Source organism: Hylaeus anthracinus, unplaced genomic scaffold, assembly GCF_026225885.1.
Source record: "Hylaeus anthracinus isolate JK02 unplaced genomic scaffold, UHH_iyHylAnth1.0_haploid 4, whole genome shotgun sequence".
NCBI lineage: Eukaryota > Metazoa > Arthropoda > Insecta > Hymenoptera > Colletidae > Hylaeus > Hylaeus anthracinus.
This window is the reverse complement of record NW_026535289.1, coordinates 14,178,213-14,186,958: the sequence shown is the minus strand read 5'-3', so window position 1 is coordinate 14,186,958 and position 8,746 is coordinate 14,178,213. Positions and strand designations below refer to the sequence as shown.

The 8,746-nt window shown below is 44.2% G+C and overlaps 1 long non-coding RNA gene across 2 annotated transcripts; it reads right to left on the bottom strand.

The window, feature by feature from the left end:
• Positions 1-4,561: 4,561 nt before the first annotated feature.
• On the bottom strand, positions 4,562-8,205 carry LOC128894492 (uncharacterized). Of its 2 annotated transcripts, XR_008461576.1 has the most exons (4): positions 8,091-8,205; positions 6,363-7,323; positions 5,653-6,256; positions 4,562-5,569 (listed from the first exon to the last, which is right to left on the bottom strand). It is a non-coding gene; the product is annotated as an uncharacterized LOC128894492 (long non-coding RNA). The 2 variants fall into 2 exon arrangements; XR_008461575.1 differs by lacking the exon at positions 8,091-8,205 and having other exon boundaries at positions 6,363-8,071.
• Positions 8,206-8,746: the final 541 nt, after the last annotated feature.

Below are 8,746 nucleotides of genomic sequence, written 5' to 3'. Positions count from 1 at the left end.
TTATTGTAAACCTTTGGAAAAAAAAAAAAATAACAATTATTGACCGCGCCGTTATCGAGGAAGGAATTTATTTACCAATTCATTTACCATCCGCGTTGCCTTTAGTCGTGACATCGCATTATTCTTGGCTCAGCACCGATTCCTCTTCCTCGACACGAGCAATTCCAGCTCCTACTCGACGCCATCGATGATTCTTGCAACGCGGTGCCGCGATGTCTGCGGGATTCCATTGGAATTCGTCTTTCCTCAAATATTTGCTCTCTCGCGTGGCACTCGAGTAGCTTTGAGCCGTTTCGTTGCGACTCACGATTCGGCGTTAAGAACGCCACGGACGCGACTGGCCCTCCATGTTGACCAAGAAAGCGATATGTTTGACGCCTTCTGGTATTTTCGAATCAGGTGCCGCTGAGAAAGTGATTCACCTTATTCTACCTAATCGTGGAGCTACACAAAACAAAAACCACTATTAAATAGTACACTGTATACAGTCAGTCCCATAAATGTTCGTACCCTCCATGTCTATGTATATAAATTTGACTGAATTAAATAATAGATTTGATATTACATATTTATACACACATCAACATACTTATACAAACATGCTGTTCGAAGCATCAAACCTGCCATTTGATTTAAACAAATTTCTTTCGAGTTTCGAGAAGAGTCTTACCAGCGTTAAACAAACCAATCGAATCCAGCATATTCGTTCGATCAAAGACACAAACATACATCTCGCGACTGTAAAGCGCTACTAAAACGATTTCACGATAGTTGGATGCACGGTGGCCGACTTTTATTTTTGTTTCCTCGTCTCTAACTAGACGGCTTGGCACCTAGCACGGTACCGTCATCTAGCTGGCGGGCAACTATTATTCTTCCGGTCGATTCGTCGATCGCCAGACCGTTTTATCGTTGATTTATCTCTTGTTTGCTTTCTCTGTTCCCAGCGCGGATACACGGCAAACGACCGATTTATGGACGCTCGAGGATCGGTCGCGACGTCTTCGAGAGATACCAGGACTCCACTGCAGAACAGGGTTGCCGCGTTCGCTCCTATGGCGCCGCGTTCTTAACACCTTTGGCTACCAGTCTATTTAAAAAGAGGGCAACGAAGAACAGAACATTAGTATATATTAATATTAATGAAACACGGTTATTTATGCTGACTTTTATCCGTATAATTATTGGACTGTCTGGAAAGTCCATGCCGAGTTTTGGTAGGTGGTACACGTCTGTTTATATCGGAATGGTTGAAAACATTTAACATGGGTGTATCCCTTAAAAGGTGGAAAGGTCGTGGAACAAAATGGTACTTATATAATTCAATAAATACATATCAAATGGCACGAACTTTCTGAACAACCCAATAGCAGATGCAATCTCTAAAGAAGTTGATGTCACAGCAGATGATTCAATCTCTAAGCTTCGTGAAATTCGTCAAACTCAACAATCAACGAAACTTATCTATAATCGAGGTCTACCAACCCTACCACCCCCTACCTATCAACAACCTCAACTTCTCGGTATTCCACGAGGAGTGCAACTCCCCCGCAATGTTTCCTTAGATGTTCAAAATAGCAAAGCGAATCATACCGATCCGCGAGTTCCCTAATTGAAATTCGGAAGACTCAATTCCAACGACGCGTCCCCCTGGCAACTTGTTCGCGGATGCCGGCTGCACGCTCCGCGAATTCTGATTCGTTTCTGGAAGTTCGCGAGGTTCAGAGCGAGACGAGGGGACCGGGAAAGAGGGAGCGAAAGGAAGCGAGTCGGTGGAGCCCGTTCTCTGTTGACTTTGGCTCGAGGCCTCGCTTAGGTGGCAGTACGGATGGAAATATCGGCCGCTAAAATAATTCGACGACAAAGAGAGGCGATCCAACGACAGCTCGACCGTCTGGTACCTCCGATTGGCGGGCTTTTTAAATTTAAACTGGCCTCGGAAATAGTCGCTCGGAGATTTTCGGTTCGCGCCGCGGCGTTGTACACGATGAAAGCCCTCTGTTTTATGGGCCGCGGTTCGATCGGAATGTACGTTGTCCGAGCGAACGAGATACAGAGCGCCTTACAAAATGAAAGTTTAACGACACCTGCGCACGGATATATGATACCTGAATTTCTTTGAAAACGCCTGGACGAATCCGTGAACGACGACGTATTCGCGTTAACGCTTCGCAAACTGTCCATTCTAAATCGCAATCCAGAGGCATTGATTTCAGTCGTGATCGCGAATCGAATCTACGCTGTTTATCAAAATTATTAGAACACTTGGATATTTTGATGTTTCGGTGTCTTAAGACAATTCTTACCATATTAGATATCCTAATACAATTACTTTGATGAAAAACAGTTTCAAGACACAGTGTTGATTCTTATCATATTAAACATCGTAGTACAATTACTTTGATGAAAAACAAACACCTTGCACTCCGCTGAAGCCCGAATGGTCGCACTGAATTTAACAACGAGCCTGACTCGTGATTTTCAAGCTTGATATTCAGGCCCGTACCACCTGCGAAAAATCGGCATGGACATTCCGGACGAGTCAATGTGATACAAAAAAGAAATCATCCTCAAGATCCACCTACGTCTATACATATAATACTACCACGAGTCCATGATGGAATAATCTCTGAAGCTTGCGCAAAATTTCGAAGGGTGTAAAAGGGGGCGTGAAAAGAGTGGAGAAAAGAGGAACGAAAGGACAGAGATTGTAGGTAGCAGGACGTGGGAAAGCTGGTGGACAACGGACCACGGATATGCCCCTGACCATTCACCTGTCAAACCACCTTCCTTCTCTTCGCCTTCTTCATCGCGGCGCTGGTACGCGTCGCGTCGACTGCTCACGTAGTCGCGCCTACCAAAACATCCTCGACGATCCTCCATTTGACTCGCCATTCACCGGCGGCGAAACAGCTTAATATAATCCTATTTAAGGAGCTGCCATTGTGAGCGAGGATGGTACGTGACCGAAATTATTTACTCGTTTATTAGATGTCGCTGACCGATCGACAGATCCGACGCTTCGGAATCGGCCATTGTCCAAACGATGGAGTGGAGTCGGTCGGTCCGAAGCTGCTCCATCCACGAAGAGACCTGAGGATAGAGGACTAATTCAGACAGAGGATCGATACTTACATTAGATTAGTTAGATTAGTATTACTTACAAAGAGATTCTCAATTTGATCGATTCCTTCAGTTGGTCTATTCATTTATTTTAACTCGTTTTAAACGTAACGTTAAATCTTTGTAAACGTACGTAGAAATGATTTAATCCTAAAATAAATAACATTCACGTTTATTTTGTTCGTTTGAAAATGTAATTTTATTTTTAATTAATGATAGAATTTTGTGAAATTTTTGAAGAACTTAATTTTATAAAATATTTTGTTTTCAAGAATATACGTTAAAAGAATATGTATTAATCCTACATGGATAATCCTACATTAATAAACACTTCTAAATAAATTAAATAATATAATTTAAAAAAAAAAAAGAAAGACGATTGAAGTTCTATTTGATTTAAAATTGTTTAATTTATGGTAGGTCTGTTCTAGGATATAGCTACCTGGAGAGCATGCGCGTGTATACGAGATGTCATCACAGAAAACAAGATTTCCACGAGACTCGTGATTCTGGGTGTTTTCCAGACCGCCAGAGCGAACGGTGTTCATCCTCGCGTGAGTTTCAAACTCCTCGAATCTCGTATAAATTTTCTACTAACGTCGCGTTTCCCGGAGCGTACCTGAAACAAGAGATGAAATTAATTCCGGACTAATCTCTACGGGATAACTAAACCCATCGACCATTTTCTTTTTCGTTTACTTTAAACAATTAATAGCATTCTAAATACTTCTCTTGTGCTTTCAATATATACTTTATAAGCACCGTAGTTGATTCACAGGATCAAGATGATTGCTTCATCGAGAGAAGAAAGGCAGCATTCGTTATTCCAAATGTGCAGGAAATTGCAAAATATACAATACACGCGCAATGTACAATATCGAAAATATCGAAAGTAAGGATAAAAATAAATCAGTCAAATGTTCGCGGAAATAAATAAGAGAGACCTGTACGATCCTGTTTGCCATTCGGTTGCTGAACGGTAACGTGTTTGACAGTTATCGGAGTTACTTAAATAGAGTCGTATCATTGCCAGGGAACGATTAGATGCAATCGAATTCCAGGATCGGTCTGTCGGCGAAGTTTACACTCGAGTCTGGGCATAGCTTTGCTATGTTAGGTGGGCCAACATAAGCAAACCTCTTGAGACGAGGCACATGTGGCCAACAATGGGCCAAATAGCACAGAAGGTTACATGTGTAACGTAAGATAAGGACCGGAACCGGATGCCGGGAATTAAAGACAAAGGTTCCACCGCAGAGACGTGAGCCTTGGAAAGGCCGAGTGACCGATAAATTGCTCCTCGTCCTTTCCCTTACACTCCTTAAAATTCATCTGTCACGACAAACTTTTAACCGAAATAACAGTTTCTTTTGAAATATTTTACTAGATACTTTGAACAAATGTATGAAGAAAGAATGTTGATCAATTCATCCTGAAATTGTAGATAGATGTTTTATTGCTCTTCTTTACTACCAATACCTAGACAACCGAATACAATTTGTCACTTTGACGTGACTCATCCTATTTTATTATAAGCAGACTGCGAATACAAAATGCATTGAGCATGAGAAACATAAAAAAATGTTGAAAGTAAAATTCCTATCGTAATATTTACAGAACAAAATAAATTCCTACTTAGCTTGAATTTTTGTACATACGTACATTCGTAAAGATTTTATTTTGCATAAAGATTCTCAGTCTAATTATAAGTTACAAACTAAGTTCTCGGTTTCACTCTTCGTATCCAGCGCGAACCTGACAATTTCATCCGAGGCTTCACAAGTTTCTACGATTCTCGAGTCTGACAGTTGGATCTCTGTTCGAATATCGGGTTCTACGAGCCTAGCCATGCGCTCCGTCGAATCCTAACTCGTGCGCGCGTAATCCTAGGACAACGACGGCATTGTGTTCTAACACACAAAAAAATCTACATATATCGCTCGGTACAAACTTCGATCGCGATCTACGCTCTATCTTCAAACTATCATCGACGGACGAGAAACTGCCCGAAAGGAAGTGGACTTTATCTCCGATTTCCACATTTTCGAACAATTCCTGATGGTAATTCGGCAACAGTACACAGAAGCCAGGGTATGGGGGCTCTCAGACTTTCGCAGGATTAACCGCAGACTTTCCCGGCTTCGAGGACGCTAGGAAGTGCTCGTGCGCGGGATTGGCCAACGGGATTAAAGGCGGAAGCGACGGGCCAAGTCCTGCGGGAAAGGTGACTCGCGGAGGACCACCCGTCGTGGCCGTTTAAAGGATTATCCTCCGAGGTGCCATCGTGTCAAAACACCAGCCCTCCTAGAATGGCTTGACTCCGATGGTCGTCGTCACTGAACGAAGGATCGTCGATCGACGGGCTTGTCGCGAAAGAAGCCGCCAAGTCAGGGTCCGGAGTTCTGCGAGGTTGGTGGGTCAGCAACATGTCCCAAATGCAGAAATACTGAAAATAATGCATTCTCAATTTTATCCAAGTTTTCTAAAATATAATACATTCTACAATAATATTAAATAACATATACATACATCCATATCAGAGTTATTAGTACACTCAGGATCAAAGAAGAAATGGAGAAATTAATGCTTGAGAGTCCAAGCGTGACCCAAACATTTTTTTAGATGTCCAGACCTCCACTGACGCCAACTTAGTCGTTAGTTCGATTTCAACCCTTTCTCCAAACTCTGCTTCATCTTCCTTCGACCACTACACTGACACGATACGGCATTCGCAATACAATGATCGCCGTATGTGTGGCCACGTGTGCGAGGACACGTCTTGTCAAATAACGGAGGCAGTATGGCTACCGAGCACGCATTGTCCAATCGCGAACTGCTACCGAGACAAGGAGAAACTCCGCGCTGACAGTCAGCTCCATTAAGCTCCATTATGGCCACGAAAGATACACACATTGTGTATCCGTTTTGCACCTTCACCGAACTTTCTGTCGTTCCCGCAACTCGTTAGGCGTAAAGACGGATTGGCATCGCTCGAGGAGCGATAACGAGTTCTGCTTCGTAAGCAGGGATCGATCGAACCCAAGGATCGAATGCAAGGATGCGATTGGACGTTGTTTAATTGCGGACAGACTTGTTGTAAAAGCGGTACGCTCCCACGGGATGAAAGTCTCACCTGGAAAATATTCACAGCTCTTAGCAATAATTCTCAACGAAATCGAATATGAAATAAAATTGACGTAACAGAGGATTGATAAAATAATAACAAATTAAACACTCACATTCGTACATGCATCAGCAACCTTGGAGAACTTTTAATACTGTTTGGATTAGACCTGACTCTGCAGGAGCCGAAACGCTCAGTTTCGACGCTAAGTCTACCGCCAATACTTTGTTTGGTCAATAATGCTTTGTTTCCCACCCAGCGGTGTTTGTTTACATAATCACTGCATTGTTTAGCTCAGTGGCGAGTATAGAGAGAGAAATCTCAGTGTGACAACGCAGTGACAAACATCGCCTACTGGTATTTCACACGTGCAAGCTGGACCAAGGGACACCAGGGCCTGGAAGGAAGTATTAATTGCCGCTGCCTTTCGTCAGGCCGTTAATTAAGCGGTCACCGCCTACCCTGGCCGCTGGTGCCACGCTGTCTTGCGGCAGACAGCCTAGAAACACGATCGTCTGTTTCGTTTTGAATCCTAAAGGGCCTGGGTCTCCTTTCCACTTCCAAATCCTGTCACATCCCTGACACTAACTCACTTCATGATTTTCTCAATTTCATACAGACTTCTACACTATCTTTATTATTATAATTCATCTTTAATTAATTGTACATTTTATTTTCTAACCAAAGTGCGTTAACTTTCATCTTGATCTATTAATTTTAATGTTAAGCTTTGAAATTTGTTAGCTAGCCTATCGTTTTACCCACGTCTGGCTGCAGACGCGTCAGTCGCATTTCTCGTCGTCCTCGCGAGCATTCAGGTTTTCATTCATGACGGAAAGCCAAGTCCGGCTCGCATCCTCGACAGGATTCCGAAAACGGTTCACTGTTTTCTCAGGCAGTCGGCCGGGCCTGCCTCGATATTGGCGGCTCTCTGTTTTCTTAAGCAGCGGGCCCACTTCCTTATTGCCACGCCCGAGGAAAAAAAAAAGAAGGATAGACAGCCTTCGGTGCCACGCTGTCTGCCAAAGACGGCATTCTCCAGCCACCACGAGCGCAGTCGTTCTTCTAATGCGATACTAGTATAAACCAAAGAGATATAGTAGCAATATTTAATAGTAACAGTAATTCTTAATAATAACATTAAAAACTAAAACGGATGAAACGTAGACTAAGAAAAAATGCATTGTTATAGAATGGAGGAATTGTTACAGAGGTACAAGAAATCTTGTGCTAATATTATCAACGTGATAGAAACTCTTCTAATCTACCAAAATAAAAATGGAAGGGAATCATATCTCAACCCTTCGCGTGTCCCTAGGCTGCCTATCAACGACACTTTTCCTCTCGTCAACCCCTCCACGCCCCGGGTCCCACCATTTCCGTAATTGGAAGGCTGTCCAGCGAGCTAATGGTGACGACGCTTTCCGTCTCCCCTTGCTCCCATAACCGCGGGCTGCGAACTTTCGAGCCGCGATCGAAGAAAGGCGCAGGTCGACGAAGGAGAGGGTGGCTAGCCAGGGTGGAGTGCCGCCCTTCGGGAAGGGAACGAAGGAATATCGACGGGAGGGGAGGACGGGTTTTCTTTGTTTTGTGTGAAAACAGCCGCAGGGGTGACGGACTCGGAGGGGTCGCTCAACGATGGACGCGTTGGAGCGTTTGCGCCTCCTCCAGGAAAGGGCTGTCGCTCGGGGCCGGGTGTTGATTGCTGTGTCGTTGGACATATCCAACGCCTTCAACACCCTGCCCTGGAGGGAGATAGCGGTGGCGCTGGATTATTTCCAGGTGCCCCCCTATCTCCTGGAGGTGGTTTGAGACTATCTCCGCGGAAGGAGGTAGTATTTACCGGCCGGTACCAGGTTGTGCACACGAGGAAGACGCACCGCGGGGTTCCGCAGGGGTCGGTCCTCGGACCGCTTCTGTGGAACCTTGCGTATGACGCGGTGCTGCGGGTTGTCCTTCCTCCGGGCGCGGCGGCCGCCCTGCGATCGGGACCTCCGGATTCGCGTCGTGGATACCTTCGTCGACATCAGGCCCACCATGAAGTACCTGGGCCTGATCGTCGATTGTGGTAGTCCCACATAACCTCGGTTTTTCCCCCCGGGAAACGCGGATGGACAGGATGGCCGCGAAGGAAAACCAGAACCCAGTTCTGACGCGCACCTGTCCCAGGAGAGGGGTTAAAGGTACCGGGAATCGTTCCTGGAAAATGTTTATTTTTATTAGTTATATATGGTAAGTAATAAATTGGTACAGATATGGTTATAGTTAGGGAAGGCACTTTTGATTTTGAGAAATAAATTAATGTACCTGTAACGAATATGATCCTCTTGGAAATTGTAGGACGTTAAAGGTGGCCTATGTCTTTCCTGTAACACAGTTTATATTTATTAGTTACATATGGTAATATAATTAATGAAGGTACCTGAGAAATGAATTAACGTAACTACCCTGAGGCTATTAGGAATTAACGAGACTTTCCCAATAAAAATAATAGAGTGC